The 15,626-nt window shown below is 46.0% G+C and overlaps 1 protein-coding gene and 1 pseudogene across 2 annotated transcripts in view; one reads left to right on the top strand and one right to left on the bottom strand.

Annotated features, from left to right (window-relative positions):
• The window catches only part of LOC139280850 (metabotropic glutamate receptor 8), a 275,813-nt gene that overhangs the window by 133,234 nt on the left and 126,953 nt on the right, over positions 1 to 15,626 (top strand). The window lies entirely within an intron of this gene.
• LOC139280851 (large ribosomal subunit protein eL37 pseudogene) lies at positions 11,973 to 12,310 on the bottom strand (annotated as a pseudogene).

Below are 15,626 nucleotides of genomic sequence, written 5' to 3'. Positions count from 1 at the left end.
CAGAGATGGAAAGATTTGAAGGCTTTTTCCAATTACCAGAGATTGCTTGAGGCCTTGGTTACTGAGGCCAGAACTGCAGGAGATATTACTTCAGGAGTAATACAGTTCTGCACTAAAAACTTTTAGTGGGTTCCCCTGGACCTGATGGCTTACATCCTGGGGTCTTAAAAGAAGTGGCTGTTGAGATAGTGGATGCATTGGTTGTAATTGACCAAAATTCCCTGGATTCTGAGGTCCCAGCAGATTGGAAAACAGCAAATGTAACACCCCTATTTAATAAAGGAGGCAGACAGAAAGCAGGAAACTATAGACCAGTTAGCCTAACATCTGCTGTTGGGAAAATGCTGGAGTTCATTATTAAGGAAGCAGTAGCAGGACATTTGGAAAAGCATAATTCAATCAAGCAGAGTCAACATGGTTTTATGAAAGGAAAATCATGTTTGACAAATTTGCTGGAGCTCTTTGAGGATGTAACGAGCAGGGTGGATAAGGGGGAATCAGTGGATGTGGTATATTTGGATTTCCAGAAGGCATTCGATAAGGTGCCTCATAAAAGGTTACTGCACAAGATAAAAGTTCACGGGTGTGATATCTTCACAGAGCACAGCACATACAGCTCCTAACATGGCAGGCAGCTCTCTCGGAAGCCTCCGGAATCTGCCTGGTTCTGTTGATTATTAACTCTGCAGTTGCAGTACACAATACGTCCACATCCACAGTGTGGAGCTACAAACATTACAAGCTTACAGACATTACACTTCTCCCTCCTTAATGAAGAAGTTATTATAACAAACATCATACATAACTTTCAAGTTTATAAATAACACAGGATATAAACTTATTTTTTTCCATATTTACAAATTTAACTTTACCACTTGTTTTCTGTTTCGAAGAGGATACCTTTGCTCTCGAACAGAACCTTCCAAACCTGGTGTCGATTTCACACTCATTCAAGGCTTATCCTGAGGAATGTTTTCCTCCACGGAATTTCCTTGATTTTCATTTGAACTCACTCTAACTTCAGGCTCTTTGTTTTCCTGACTCGGACTCAGACTTTAATTCCGATTCTCTCCTGGATTTGTTTCCAGTACATTGGATTTAGGATTTGCTACTGGTGTATCCAAACTATCTGATGAGTCAGAAATAATTGAATCATTTGCATCTTCAACTCCTTCCATGTCTGTAGGTAAAATATGATCAATATGAACAAACCTAACCTGTCCATCATCAAGCATCTTTATCAAATATGTGCGGGGACCACATATCTTCACCACTCTTCCTGGTAACCACTTTTACCATTTATGGTGATGGTTCTTCACTCTCACCTTCTGGTTTAATTTCACACTTCTCTCTTTTACTCTACCTCTATCATGATTCTATTTCTGCCTTAATTGTGTCTTTTCTACGGACTGTGCCAAATTTGGCTTTAACAACGAGAATCTGGTTTGTGGCTGTCATTTGAGAAACAACTTTGCTGGTGTTTTACCAGTAGTTGTATGAGGAGTATTTCGATATGTAATCAAAAAATTAGCCAATTTGTGATCCAATGACAACTGTCGTTTTCTTGGATTTGGATCTAACATTTGTTTTATGAGGGCACGTTTGACAATTTGTACAGTGTGCTCTGCTGCACCATTCAAAGCAGGGTGGTATGATGGAACCTTGGTATGTTTCACACCATTTTTGCTCGTAAATTGTGCAAATTCTTCTGAATGAAATTGTGGTCCATTATCCAAAACAATTTCTTCAGTGAGGCCAAATGAAGAAAATAATTTTCGTAAAATGTCCAATGTTTTACTTGTTGTTATTTTCCACATTGGAAACACCTCAACCCACTTTGAATGGCTATCAATCACAATTAACAATTGTTGTCCTTCAAACTCAGCAAAATCAATATATAGCCTTTGCCACACCCTGGGAGGCCATTTCCATGACTGTAATGGTACTGATGGTGGTTGCTTGCTTACCGATTGACATGTCGTACACTGACTCACGATGTACTCTATATCTTTATCAAGACCTGGCCACCATAAATAACTGCATGCAAAACTCTTGGTCAAGCACATTCCCAGGTGCTGGGCATGGAGGTTTCCTAATAATTTGGACCTGAATTTATTTGGTATAACCACTCTTGCACCCCACATGATACAATCTTTATCGACTGATAATTAATTCCTACGAATGAAGAATGGATGTGTATCTTTGTCTGTTACCTGGTTTGACCATCCATTTGCAATATACTCATACACCTTTGACATCACTGGGTCACGTTTGGTTGCTCTACCAATCTCTTCAGCTGTGACTGGCAGTTCATCAATGTATGAAAAATAAAACAATTCTTCCCTATCGGGTGTAACTTGTGATGGGGAAGGCAATCTAGACATTGCATCAGCATTACCGTGATCAGCTGATCGTCTGTATTCAATATCATATGTATATGCTGACAAAATCAAAGCCCATCTCTGCATTCGGGCTGCAGCTAATGTTGGAACTGGGGATTTTGGATGGAGGATTGCTGTTAGGGGCTTATGGTCCGTAATGATGGTAAACTTACGACCATACAAGTATTTGTGAAACTTCTTGACCCCAAAAATTAATGACAAAGCTTCCCTTTCAATTTGCGCATAATTACTCTCACTGGCACTGAGAGTGCGTGAAGCAAAAGCAATTGGTCTCTCCTCCCCACTACGTGATACATGAGAGATCACTGCCCCAACTCCATACAGAGAGGCATCACATGCTAGCTTAATCTCCTTAGAAGTGTCATAGTGAACTAACATGGTGCTCTCTACCAATTTGCGTTTACACTCCTTGAATTCTGTATCGCATTCTTTTGACCACTTCCAATGGTTCATTCAGTGGATGGAATACTGTAGCCAAATTTGGTAGGTACTTCCCATAATAGTTCAAAAGACCCAAGAATGAACGAAGTTCAGTGACATTCCTGGGAGTGGGTGCATTTCTAATTGCATCCAATTTTTCCATGGTTGGATGTAAACCATCTTTGTCTACTCTGTACCCTAAGTACTCCACTGAGTTTTTAAATAACTCACACTTATGAGCAGACACTCGTACTCTGTGCTTCTCTAGCCGTTTGAGGACTTCATTCAATATGCTATTATGAATTTGCCTATTTGGTGCTGAAATTATTATGTCATCCAAATAACATACTACCCCTTCAATACCTTGAAAAATTTGGTTCATCACCCCTTGGAATATGGCAGGGGCGGAAGACACTCCAAACGGTAGCCTATTAAATTGGTATAGGCCGAGATGAGTATTTATAGTCAAACATGACTTGGACTCCTCATCTAGTTCAAGCTTTAAGTAGGCATTCATAAGATCCAGTTTTGAGAAGATCTGACCACTGTCAGGGCCCAAGTTTCCACATGATTCGCGCCTGATTTTTAGGAGCAACTGGTGGAGAATGGACTATTTTAGAAATCGCAATTCTCCACATTTTTTTTTCTGCAGTTCTAGTCAGGTAGAACAGTTCTAGTTTAGAACAGAATTTTTTCTTCAAAAGGGGGCGTGTCCGGCCACTGACGCCTGATTTGAAAGATTCCACAGTGAAAATGTACTCCAGACTAAAGTAGAATGGAGCCAGTGAAGATTTTTGTAGAACTGAAAAAACCTGTTCTACACATTAAAAAATCAGGCGCAGGTTACAAATTAGACGTCCAGAACGAGGTGGGGGAGGGGAAGGGAACTCATTAAATTCGACAATAAATCCTTATTTATACTTCTACAAATATTATACAAATAAATCCAACCTGAATAAACATTTATAAGCCAAGAAAAGATTAAATAAACCATCTTCCTACCTGTGTGAAAGTGCTTCAGCCAGGGAGAATTCTGCAGCCGTTCGTGCCGCTGAGCGGGAGGGGGGAGGGAGGGAGAGAGAGAGAGTGGGGGGGGAGGGAGAGAGAGAGAGGGGGAGGGAGGGAAAGAGAGAGAGAGGGGGTGGAGGGAGAGAGGGGGGAGGGAGAGAGAGGGGAGGGAGGGAGAGAGAGAGGGGAGGGAGGGAGAGAGAGAGGGGAGGGAGAGAGAGAGGGGGGGGGGAGGGAGAGAGAGGGAGGGGGGGGAGGGAGAGAGAGGGGAGGGAGGGAGAGAGAGGGGAGGGAGGGGAGGGAGAGGGGAGGGAGGGAGGGAGAGGGGAGGGAGGGAGAGAGAGAGGGAGGGAGAGAGGGAGGGAGAGGGAGAGAGGGAGGGAGCGGGGAAGAGAGAGTGGGGGGGGAGGAACGGGGAAGAGAGAGGGGGGTGCGGGTCGGGCAACAGGAGCGCGGGTCGGGTCGGGGCGGGGGGGAGCGGGTCTCGGGTCTCGGTGGGGTGGGGGGGGAGCGGGTGTCGGGTCGGATCTGGTCGTTGGGGGGTGTCGGGTTGGGTCTGGTCGGCGGGCGGGGGGGAGCGGGTGTCTGGTCGGCGGGGGGGGGGTGGGGGGAGCGAGTGTCAGGTCTGGTCGGGTGGGGGAGCAGGAGCTGGGCGTGGGAGGAGCCTTATTCACGCGGCCCCAGTGAGGCCATTCAGCCAGGGCTAGAGGCTGCGTGCTTCCGGCCCCTCCCACACAGTTCGGCGCCTGGAGCTACTGCACTTGCGTGCCGACTGTAGCGCGCATGTGCAGAGGTCCCGGCACTGTTTTCAGCGCCGGGACCTGGCTCCGCCCCCCCCCACAGCTCGTGCCGGCTGCGCCGAGAGCCAGAGGACCTACAGGTAGGTGGAGAATACCGAGGATTTTTTTAGGCGCCGTTTTAGGCGCGAAAAACGGGCGCCCAGCTCGGAGGGGCGCCCGTTTTTTTTCTTGTGGAAACTTGGGCCCTCAGTGTTGTAAACAAATCTTCTCTATTCGGCAATGTATTGGGAACATTACCCTCTAGAACCTGGTTTACGGTTGCTTTATAATCACCACACAATCTTACCTTACCATCGGACTTAGGTACAACAACAATGGGTGTAGCCCAATTACATCGATCTATCTTACAAATAATGTTCTCAATCTCTAGTCTTTTGAGTTTTTGCTCAACTTTCTCCTTGAGTGCATATGGTACAGAACGCAGCTTGTATTAAACCGATCTAGCATCCTTCTGTACCCTGACACTCGCCTTGAAGCCTTGGATCGGACTGCCCGTTTCACAGAACACCTTCAGATACTTCTTGATAACATCATCTGTTGATGAAAATCTCGCTTCCACAAAGTAAATCTTACTCCAATTCAGCTTCAGTGAGCTCAACCAATTTCTTCCTAGTAAGGCAGACTTGTCTCTTTCACTACTATTCGAGGCAAATTCTGAAATTGATCTTTATATTTCACTGGTACGGTGATAAGATCTACCACAGGAATTTTCTCTCCTGAGTAGCCTCGCAGCTATATCTTGGATTTCTCCAGTTGGAAATCACGCAATTTGTCACGATATAGTGACTCCGGTACTACACTCATGGATGCACCCGTGTCGATTTCCATTAGTATCTTGAATTCCGCAACATCTTTGTGGATTTTGATGCTTTCTGAATCGCTGTCCGTTAACCTCGTGCTCCTGATGACGTGTAACTCTAACATCTCCTCATCCTGTTGTTCTTCCATGCTGTGTAGTCTCTTGGGATTTCTACTCATAGCTTTGAACACTGGACTCATAGCTTTAAACACTGGTTTACCCTTCAGTCGGCATGCCTTCGCAAGATGCCCAGTCTTTCTGCAGAAGAAACACTCTGCCTTCACGTATGGACAACTTTGAGCAATGTGTTGTCCTAGGCACCTATAGCACGACTTCGAATTTCCAGTTTCTGAGACTTTGGGCCCCCACCATCTTTTACCTTGAACCTACAGGTGAGTTACCTTGGTTGACTGACGACCGTAATTATTATTTAATTCTCGGGAATATTGTTCGACCATGCCCATCAACCTCGCTGTCTGACAAGCAATCTCAAAAGTCAAGTCATCCGTCATCAATAACTTCCTTCTGATCACATCATTTTTCACCCCACAAACAAAACGATCCCGTAATGCTCGGTTTTTGAAAGTTTCCAAAATTACAGTGCATCGATAGCTTTTTTAATGCTATGACGTAATCGCTAATACTTTCATCAACCTTTTGATTGCGAATCCCAAAACGATAGCTTTCAGCAATTTCTAATGGTTTGGGGTTATAGTGCTGCTCCAGCTTCGTTAAAATCTCTTTAAGCGTCGTGTCCTTTGGCTTGTCAGGCACAAGCAGATTTACAAGGGTTTCGTACAATGCCGGACCCGCCTCCGATAAGAAGATCGTTTTTTTACGTTCCAACACAGCCCGGTTCTGGACTGCATTGTCTGGAACTTCGATTATGTTATTTGCAGTGAAATACATTTCTAGTTGATACGCTTTAAAATGTTCCCGGTCATGTCTATATTCCCCCAAATGTCCGATTACACCTGCTGGTGCTGCCATTTTAATCTCTAGCTGTTCACATTGTGTGCTGTATTTTACCTCGGATTTTATAGCTTTTTTCCAAAGACAGAAACTTCCAAAGTCTCTCTGTCGGCTGGCTGAATTCTTCCCCAACAAAATTTAAGCTTTAAATCATCCGAAAAATCCCATCCTTGTTACCAAATGTGATATCTTCATAGAGCACAGCACTCACAGCTCCTAACATGGCAGGCAGCTCTCTTGGAAGCCTCCGGAATCTGCCTAGTTCTGTTTATTATTAATTCTGCAGTTGCAGTACATAATATGTCCACATCCATAGTGTGGAGCTACGAACATTGCAAGCTTACAGACATTACAACGGGGTTGGGGGTAATATATTGGCATGAATAGAGGATTGGCTAACTAACAGAAAACAGAGTCGGGATAAATGTTGGCAAACAGTAACTAGTGGGTTGCTGCAGGTATCGGTACTGGGGCCTCAACTATTTACAATCTATATTAATGACTTGGATGAAGGACCGAGTGTAATGTAGCCAAGTTTACTGATGATATAAAGATGGGTGGGAAAGCAAATTGTGAGGAGGACACAACAAATCTGCAAAGGGATATAGACAGGCTAAGGGAGTGGGCAAAAATTTGGCAAATGGAGTATAATCTGTGAAAATGTGAGGTTATTAACTTTTGCAGAAAAAATAGAAAAGCAAATTATAATTTAAATGGAGAAAAATTGCAAAGTGCTGCAGTACAGAGGGACCTGGGGGTCCTTGTGCATGAATCACAAAAAGTGAGTATGCAGGTACAGCAAGTAATCAGGAAGGCAAATGGAATGAATGTTGGTCTTTATTGCAAGAGGGATAGAGTATAAAAGCAGAGAGGTCTTGCTACAACTGTACAGGGTATTGGTGAGGCCACACCTCGAGTATTGCATAAGGTTTTGGTCTCCGTATATAAGGAATGCTATACTTGCATTGGAGGCTGTTCAGAGAAGGTTCACTAGTTGATTCCGGAGATGAGGGGGTTGACTTATGAAAATAGATTGAGTAGGTTGGGCCTATACTCATTGGAATTCAAAAGAAAGAGAGGTGATCTTATCGAAACATATAAGATATTGAGGGGGCTCGACAAGGTGAATGCAGAGAGGATATTTCTACTCATAGGGGAAACTAAAACTAGGGGACATAGTCTCAGAATAAGGGGTTGCCCATTTAAAACTGTGATGAGGAGGAATTTCTTCTCTCAGAGGGTTGTAAATCTATGGAATTCTCTGCCCCAGAGAGCTGTGGAGGTTGGGTCATTGAATATATTTAAGGTGGAGATAGGCAGATTTATGAGCGATAAGGGAATAAAGTGTTATGAGAAGCGGGCAAGGAAGTGGAGCTGAGTCCATGATCAGATCAGCCATGATCTTATTAAATGGCAGAGCAGGCTCAAGAGGCCAAATGGCCTACTCCTGCACCTATTTCTTATGTTCTTGTGTCCTTACTGCACTTGTGGATTAATGAAAAGAAAGAATGTGCATTCTGCATTTACAGGACATCCCAAAAAACATTGCAGCCAAATGAATGATTTTTTTGATCACTGTTGTTTTGTGACAGCAAGATTCCACAAACGACAGTAAGATAAATGACCAGTGAGTCTGTTTTTGGTGGTGGTGATATAGGACAGTAATGGAATTTCCCTGACCTTTTTTGAATAGTGCCGTGAGATCTTTTGTATACATTTGAGCAGGCAGACAAGGCATCAGTTTAGTGTTTCATTGGCTCACGATATGCAGCACTCCCTCAGCACTGAAATATCATCCTTGTTCAAGTGCTTGAGTGGGAGCTTGAACCCATGACCCTCTGACTCACATTGCAGAAGTTGATGCTATGTGCAGAGCCGAAAGCAGGAGAAATGTAGGAAGTGATGGCTATGGATGAGAGGAATTAGAAACTGTGAAGACAGAACATAGATAGTACAGCCGTTGTAAAATGAGACTCAACAAGGACCTATGTGCAGTATTTAGGGAGATGATGTTAACAGCACAGCTTTCATTTTTTTAAGGATAAATGAGGCCATTTAAATATTATAATGAGGCTGCGTTTCTCGCATTTAACCTGTCTTCAAGGTTTAAACCTGGCTGGCTGGGTTGCCTGAGCCCTGGGTAACCCGGAGCTAAAGAGAGGGGAGGACTTCTTTGTGGAAGAGGTAAGTGCCTTTCCAGCACTGCTTGTGGCCAAGAAGAGAAGAATGGTTCGCCCCAGCACAACAAGCTAAGCTTCTTCTGTGCCCGACTTCGAATCCTCCCACCTCCTCCAAGGCCCCCACCCCCCTCAGCGATTGGATCCTCTGGTCAATGTGGTGTGAAGTACTGAGTAAGATGCCTCAGTGCAGGGACCATTACTGTTTCTAATTTACATAAGTGACCTGGAGGGTCATTTTAACTTAACTCGACTGGTGGAAAACTGACGCGATCAGATCAGAAGTCAATGGAAAGGAAAGTTAAGCGGCGTGTAAAATGGACAGCCGATCTGGTCACGTGAATTTCCCACGGGTCAACGCAATTGGAAGAGGCAGCTTAGAAACTATCGTAATGAACTGAATGAGACATGTAGGTGGGAAGGACAATGGCTATTAAATTTTAATGCAGAAAAATGTAAATGCTGTGATGTAAATCCACTGGACTGCCAGGGCAGCATGGTACCGGGGAAGCAACCCAAGATCCGAAACGGAGAGTCGGTCTGCACGATGGCAGTCTGGACCAAGCTCCGAAGCAAGTATTGGAGCTGGCGCCCTCCCCTTTACCTTCCGTCCCACGAGTGGATGTCGTGCCAGTCTCGTGGACCGCGGGGCAATATCGCCCATGGGGCAGAAAGGGGTTAGCAAGTGGCACTGAGGGGTTCACCGTGCGCAGCGATGACAGTATCGCTGGTTGTGTGACGGCACGGGGCGCTACTGCGGGGCGCGCTGCCATGACAGCGCCTCCGCAAACTGCCGGGCAATTTCCCGGGAGCCGTTAGCGTCCCACTTACTTCCTCCACTCCCCCGGATACAAATTGTTTTGCGCCCCATTAACGCTCCCGGGAAGTGCAAGCGGGTGCTGGAAAAAGGGTCAATTTCGCTTCCTTGGTCCTTTCGGCCGGAGGGATGAGAGATCATATCAAAGCATCATGAAACAGCACATATCCTTAACATTTGAACGTTAATATAAAAAAAAAATGGACAGTCATGGAGCTCCTTTGATGTAGTGAAACGTCCCAAGGTGCTTCACAGTAGAGCTGATCAGGCACTGAACAGAAAGTGGAATACAACCAAAGGCAAGATCAAAGAGAAGGCTTTTGAAGGGGAGAGATATGATAAAGCTAAGAAGGATTTCGGAAAACTCCAGAATGCAGGGCTGTGTTGGATAAAGGCTCTGCTGATAAAGGTGGAGTGGTGAGAGGGTGGTGGGCGGAAGGGGGAAGGGGCAAATTCTACAATAGTCAAACTCATAAAAATGGACAGAGAGAAGTGAAGCAGATAGAATAGGGAGTTCATCCTTTCTTTACTTTGGCCTTGGACAGGTTACAGAGCCTGGGTGGAGCAAGGCCATAGAGGTATATGTAAATAAAGACGGGGGCCAAAATTCAGAAGCGCAAGAAAACTGGCGCACCTATGAGTTTTTATCTGTTTTTACCGCAGGGATCCATGATGCGGCCGGCCGTATGAGCGATTTTCAGGACTTTGACATTTTCTCTAAGTCCCAACGGAAGTCGGTCATAGTGGGGGTGGGGGATTGCCAGGAAGGAGCTGAATTTCGGTCAGGACTGGGAATCCACCACTGTCACTCAGCGGTGGAGTGGTGGTGATGGGGAGAGAATCTGTTAGTTTTCATCTTCGGCCACTGGGCCACCAGGGAGGGTTTCGGCCGGGCCAGCGGCCTGGCACCCAAGAGGGGATGCCAGGCTGCCCGTTGGCGGCCCAGCCGAACCCGTGGGCACTATCTTACCGGCCTATCGGGAATCGGTCGGCAAAAATGCATACATGGCAGACGCGGCAGTGGGCCCTCCCCTTGAAGGGCCGCGCACACTCCGGATAAGGTGCGCCGACAGAAGAAGCTGTCGGAGGCACCGCGCGACGGGGCATCGATTTTCTGACCTGAATTTCGGTCGGTGCATTTATCAGGTGAGGGAGAGCGGCGGTACGCGTTCTTGCTTGCGGCGGTCATCAGCATCGGGCGGTATCGGGTCCAAGCCGAAAAATCCCCAACCTGAATTTGGGTCGGGTCGGCCAGTTCACCACAAAGCGGCGGCCATGGGATTCCGACGCATGGCTAACCGCAAACGGGCAGTAACCGGTCTTTCTGAGACCCTGAATTTTGGCCCCCAGGCACTTTTAACTAAATGTGCTGGAGATTGTGGAGACAATGCAGGGCAGTGTAAATTGGGATAATGGGTGAGTTGGACTTAGTTTGGGATTGGATATGAGCAGTGGGGTTTTGGACAAGTTAATGGCCGGAATTTTCCGGAGGGTCATCGGGCGCGATCGGCGGCGGATTGCGTAGGAAAGTGTTTTCTTTTCCCAGCAGCTCGAGAAACCACTGTGAACTAGCCGCCACACGTCTTTCCCAATGTCGGGTCTGTCAGTGCTGATCAGACCCGACAGGCAGCAGCGAATGACCCAATTCAGGTAATTAGTGGCTTGTTTTCAGCCACTAATGAATGAATTTCAGCTTCCCTTTTGCATTTGATAGCTCGCCCATGGAGTCCAGGCACGTCATGGACCATATCAGTCAAGCTGAGATGGGAGTTCAGTGGCCATTACATCAGCTGTTGAGTTGACAGCTTCAAATGTAGAGTAAATGCTCCCACTTTACTGAGATATCTTCCCTCAGCCACAAACTCTTCCTCACTGCATTTCCACAACAGATTCACAAGGCCTCAAGTCTTTACAAAAGTCTCCTCATTACCTCTCCCACCATTGACAGATCGCTTCTGTCATCTCTACTTCACCTGCCATCTATTCCATCAGCATGGGTGCCCTTTATACTCTGGTCCTCAGAATCCCAGCATGATCAGCCCCAACACCAGCAGCACCAACAACACCACCAACCTTCTCCGTAATCACCTGATGCTGTACAGGACACAAGGCATCAGCACCTGACCACACTGCTGCCCGGGGTGCCAGGGATGGCCTCACTATGGCCAGATTTACTTCACTTGATGCTGTACAGCTGGCTGCCACATGATGTATCAGATTGGCACCACCCCACACCAACACCATAAAGCATCCCTACAATGCCCAAGCGATGTTTGGGAAATCCAGGATTTTGATTAAACAACAATTAAGTTGCCCTTCAGAAGTTGGTGGGATGTTAGAATAGCCTAAAAATGCAAATATTTCAAAAGATCCTAGCATACAGGAAAGGAAGGAGATAGAACAACTTGGATGCATTAAGGAAACATGGGCAGAACTAGAGGGAACTGTGGTTGAAATTTTTCAAAGACCATTACCTAGAACGGGCATGTAATCAGGAGCCAGGGAATAGAATTTCTGCTAGGAGCAGAATAGGATGCCTCAGATCTTGGAGAAGGTGGAAACGGGATTTATTGGATGTTTTTTTTTAACTTTCCAAACCATAGCTTTATTTGTTGTGTAGGTACACTGACAGTTTATGCAGTGCTGGAGGACGCCATTGCGGCACGCCTGGACTTCGGGGTGGTCCCTTCACAGAATCCATTCCTGAACCTGCGATACACCACCTTCAGGTGCCTCATGTCACCTGTACCAGTTGTGTTTCTCCTTTTGACTTTAGCACTCCAGTTATATTTCCTCTTTCCCTTGGCATGGTAGGCACATTTACCACAGATAGATTTCTGCAGATGAAATGTTTTAGCCCCACATCGCCGGCAAAGAGTGCGTCACTTACCAAATGACGATGTTCGCTTCGTCATTTTGACTGCACGCTCCAGAGCCAAGGGATGAAAGACTTCAGTTATGTGGAGAAACATAGAAACATAGAAAATAGGTGCAGGAGCCGGCCATTTGGCTCCTCGAGCCTCCACCGCCATTCAATAAGATCATGGCTGATCATTCAATCTCAGTACCCTTTTCCTGCTTTCTCTCAATACCCCTTCATCCCTTTGGCCGTAAGGGCCATATCTAACTCCCTTTTGAATATATCTAACGAACTGGCCTCAACAACTTTCTGCGGTAGAGAATTCCACAGGTTAACCACTCTCTAAGTGAAGAAGTTTCTCCTCATCTCAGTCCTAAATGGCTTACTCCTTATTCTTAGACTGTGACCCCTAGTTCTGGAACTCCCCAGCAACGGGAACATTCTTCCTGCCTCTAACCTGTCCAATCCCATCAGAATTTTATATGTTTCGATGAGATCCTCTCTCATTCTTCTAAACTCCAGTGGATACAAGCCCAGTTGATCCAGTCTCTCCTCATATGTGAGTCCTACCATCCTGGGAATTCATCTGGTGAACCTTCGCTGTACTCCCTCAATAGCAAGAACGTCCTTCCTCATTAGGAGACCAAAACTGAACACAATATCCCAGGTGTGGCCTCACCAAGGCTCTGTACAACTGCAGTAAGACCTCCCTGCTCCTATACTCAAATCCTCTAGCTATGAAGGCCAACATGCCATTTGTCTTCTTCACCGCCTGCTGCACCTGCATGCCAAACTTAAATGTCTGATGTACCATGACACCCAGGTCTCATTGCACCTCCCCTTTTCCTAATCTGTCACCATTCAGATAATATTCTGTCTTCCTGTTTTTGCCACCAAAGTGGATAACCTCACATTTATCCACATTATACTGCATCTGCCTTGCATTTGCCCACTCACCTAACCTGTTCAAGTCACCCTGCAGCCTCTTAGCATCCTCCTCACAGCTCACACCGCCACCCAGCTTAGTGTCTTCTGCAAACTTGGAGATATTACACTCAATTCCTTCATCTAAATCATTGATATGATATTGTAAATAGCTGGTGTCCCAGCACTGAACCCTGCGGCACCCCAGTGGTCACTGCCTGCCATTCTGAAAAGGACCCGTTTATTCCGACTCTCTGCTTCCTATCTGCCAACCAGTTCTCTATCTGCATGACGGCACTGGAGCTGCGGATGGACTCACTCTGGAGCTTGCGCAATGCTGAGGATGTCGTGGGTAGCATGTTCAGTGAGTTGGTCACACCACAGATAAAGGTTACAAAGGCAGATGGGGATGGGTGACCACCAGGCAGAGTAGGAGTAGGAAGGCAGTGCAGGAGTCCCCTGCGGTCATCTCCCTCTAAAACAGATATACCGCTTTAGATATTGTTGGGGGAGATGGCTCACCAGGGGAAGGCAGCAGCAGCCAAGTTCATGGCACCGTGGGTGCCTCTGCTGCACAGGAGGGCAGGAAAAAGAGTGGGAGAGCTATAGTGGTGGGGGATTCTATCGTAAGGGGGATAGATAGGTGTTTCTGCAGTCGCAACCGAGACTCCAGGATGGTATGTTGCCTCCCTGGTGCAGGGGTCAAGGATGTCTCGGAGCAGCTGCAGGGCATTCTGAAGCGGGAAGGTAAATGGCCAGTGTTGTGGTGCATATAGGTACCAACGATATAGGTAAAAAGCAGGATGAGGTCCTACAAGCTGAATTTAGGGAGCTAGGAGTTAAATTAAAAAGTAGGACCTCAAAGGTAGTAATCTCAGGATTGCTACCATTGCCACGTGCTAGTCAGAGTAGGAATTGCAGGATAGCTTAGATGAATACATGGCTTGAGGAGTGGTGCAAGAGGGAGGGATTCAAATTCCTGGGACATTGGAACCGGTTCTGGGGGAGGTGGGACCAGTACAAACCGGATGGTCAGCACCTGGGCAGGACCGGAACCAATGTCCTAGGGGGAGCGTTTGCTAGTGCTGTTGGGGAGGGATTAAACTAATATGGCAGGGGGTTGGGAACGTATGCAGGGAGACATAGGGAAATAAAATGGGGGCAGAAGCAAAAGATAGAAAGGAAAATAGTAAAAGTGGAGGGCAGAGAAATCCAAGGCAAAAATCAAAAAGGGCCACATTACAGCAAAATTCTAAAGGAACAAAGAGTGCTAAAAAGACAAGCCTGAAGGCTCTGTGCCTCAATGCGAGGAGTATTCGTAATAAGGTGGATGAATTAACTGCGCAGGCAGCTATTAACGATTATGATATAATTGGGATTATGGAGACATGGCTCCAGGGTGACCAAGGCTGAGAACTCAACATCCAGGGGTATTCAACATTCAGGAAGGATGGACAGAAAGGAAAAGGAGGTGGGGTAGCGTTGCTGGTTAAAGAGGAAATTAACGCAATAGTAAGAAAGGACATTAGCTTGGATGATGTGGAATCTGTATGGGTAGAGCTGCGGAATACTATAGGGCAGAAAGCGCTAGTGGGAGTTGTGTACAGACCATCAAACAGTAGTCGTGAGGTTGGGGATGGCATCAAACAGGAAATTAAGAATGCGTGCAATAAAGGTATAGCAGTTATCATGGGCGACTTTAATCTACATATAGATTGGGCTAACCAAGCCGGTAGCAATGCGGTGGAGGAGGATTTCCTGGAGTGTATTAGGGATGGCTTTCTAGACCAATATGTCGAGGAACCAACCAGAGACCTGGCCATCCTCGACTGGGTGTTGTGTCATGAGAGAGGACTAATTAGCAATCTTGTTGTGCGAGGCCCCCTGGAGAAGAGTGACCATAATATGGTAGAATTTTTTATTAAGGTGGCGAGTGACAGTGTTAATTCAGAGACTAGAGTCCTGAATGTAAGGAAAGGTAACTTCGATGGTATGAGACGTGAATTGGCTAAGATAGACTGGAAAATGATACTTAAAGGGTTGACAGTGGATAGGCAATGGCAGACATTTATAGATTACATGGATGAACTTCAACAATTATACATCCCTGTCTGGAGTAAAAATAAAATGGGGAAGGTAGCTCAACCGTGGCTAACAAGGGAAATTAGGGAAAGTGTTCAATCCAAACAAGTGGCATTTAAATTGGCCAGAAAAAGCAGCAAACCTGAGGACTGGGAGAAATTTAGAATTCAGCAGAGAAGGACAAAGGGTTTAATTAGGAGGGGGAAAATAGAGTATGAGAGGAAGCTTGCAGGGAACATAAAAACTGACTGCAAAAGCTTCTATAGATATGTGAAGAGAAAAAGATTAGTCAAGACCAACGTAGGTCCATTGCAGTCAGAATCAGGTGAATTTATAATGGGGAACAAAGAAATGGCAGACCAATT

The sequence above is a fragment of the Pristiophorus japonicus genome, chromosome 15 (assembly GCF_044704955.1).
Source record: "Pristiophorus japonicus isolate sPriJap1 chromosome 15, sPriJap1.hap1, whole genome shotgun sequence".
Lineage (NCBI taxonomy): Eukaryota > Metazoa > Chordata > Chondrichthyes > Pristiophoridae > Pristiophorus > Pristiophorus japonicus.
The sequence above is the reverse complement of the archived record's forward strand: the minus strand, read 5'-3'. Positions and strand labels throughout refer to the sequence as shown.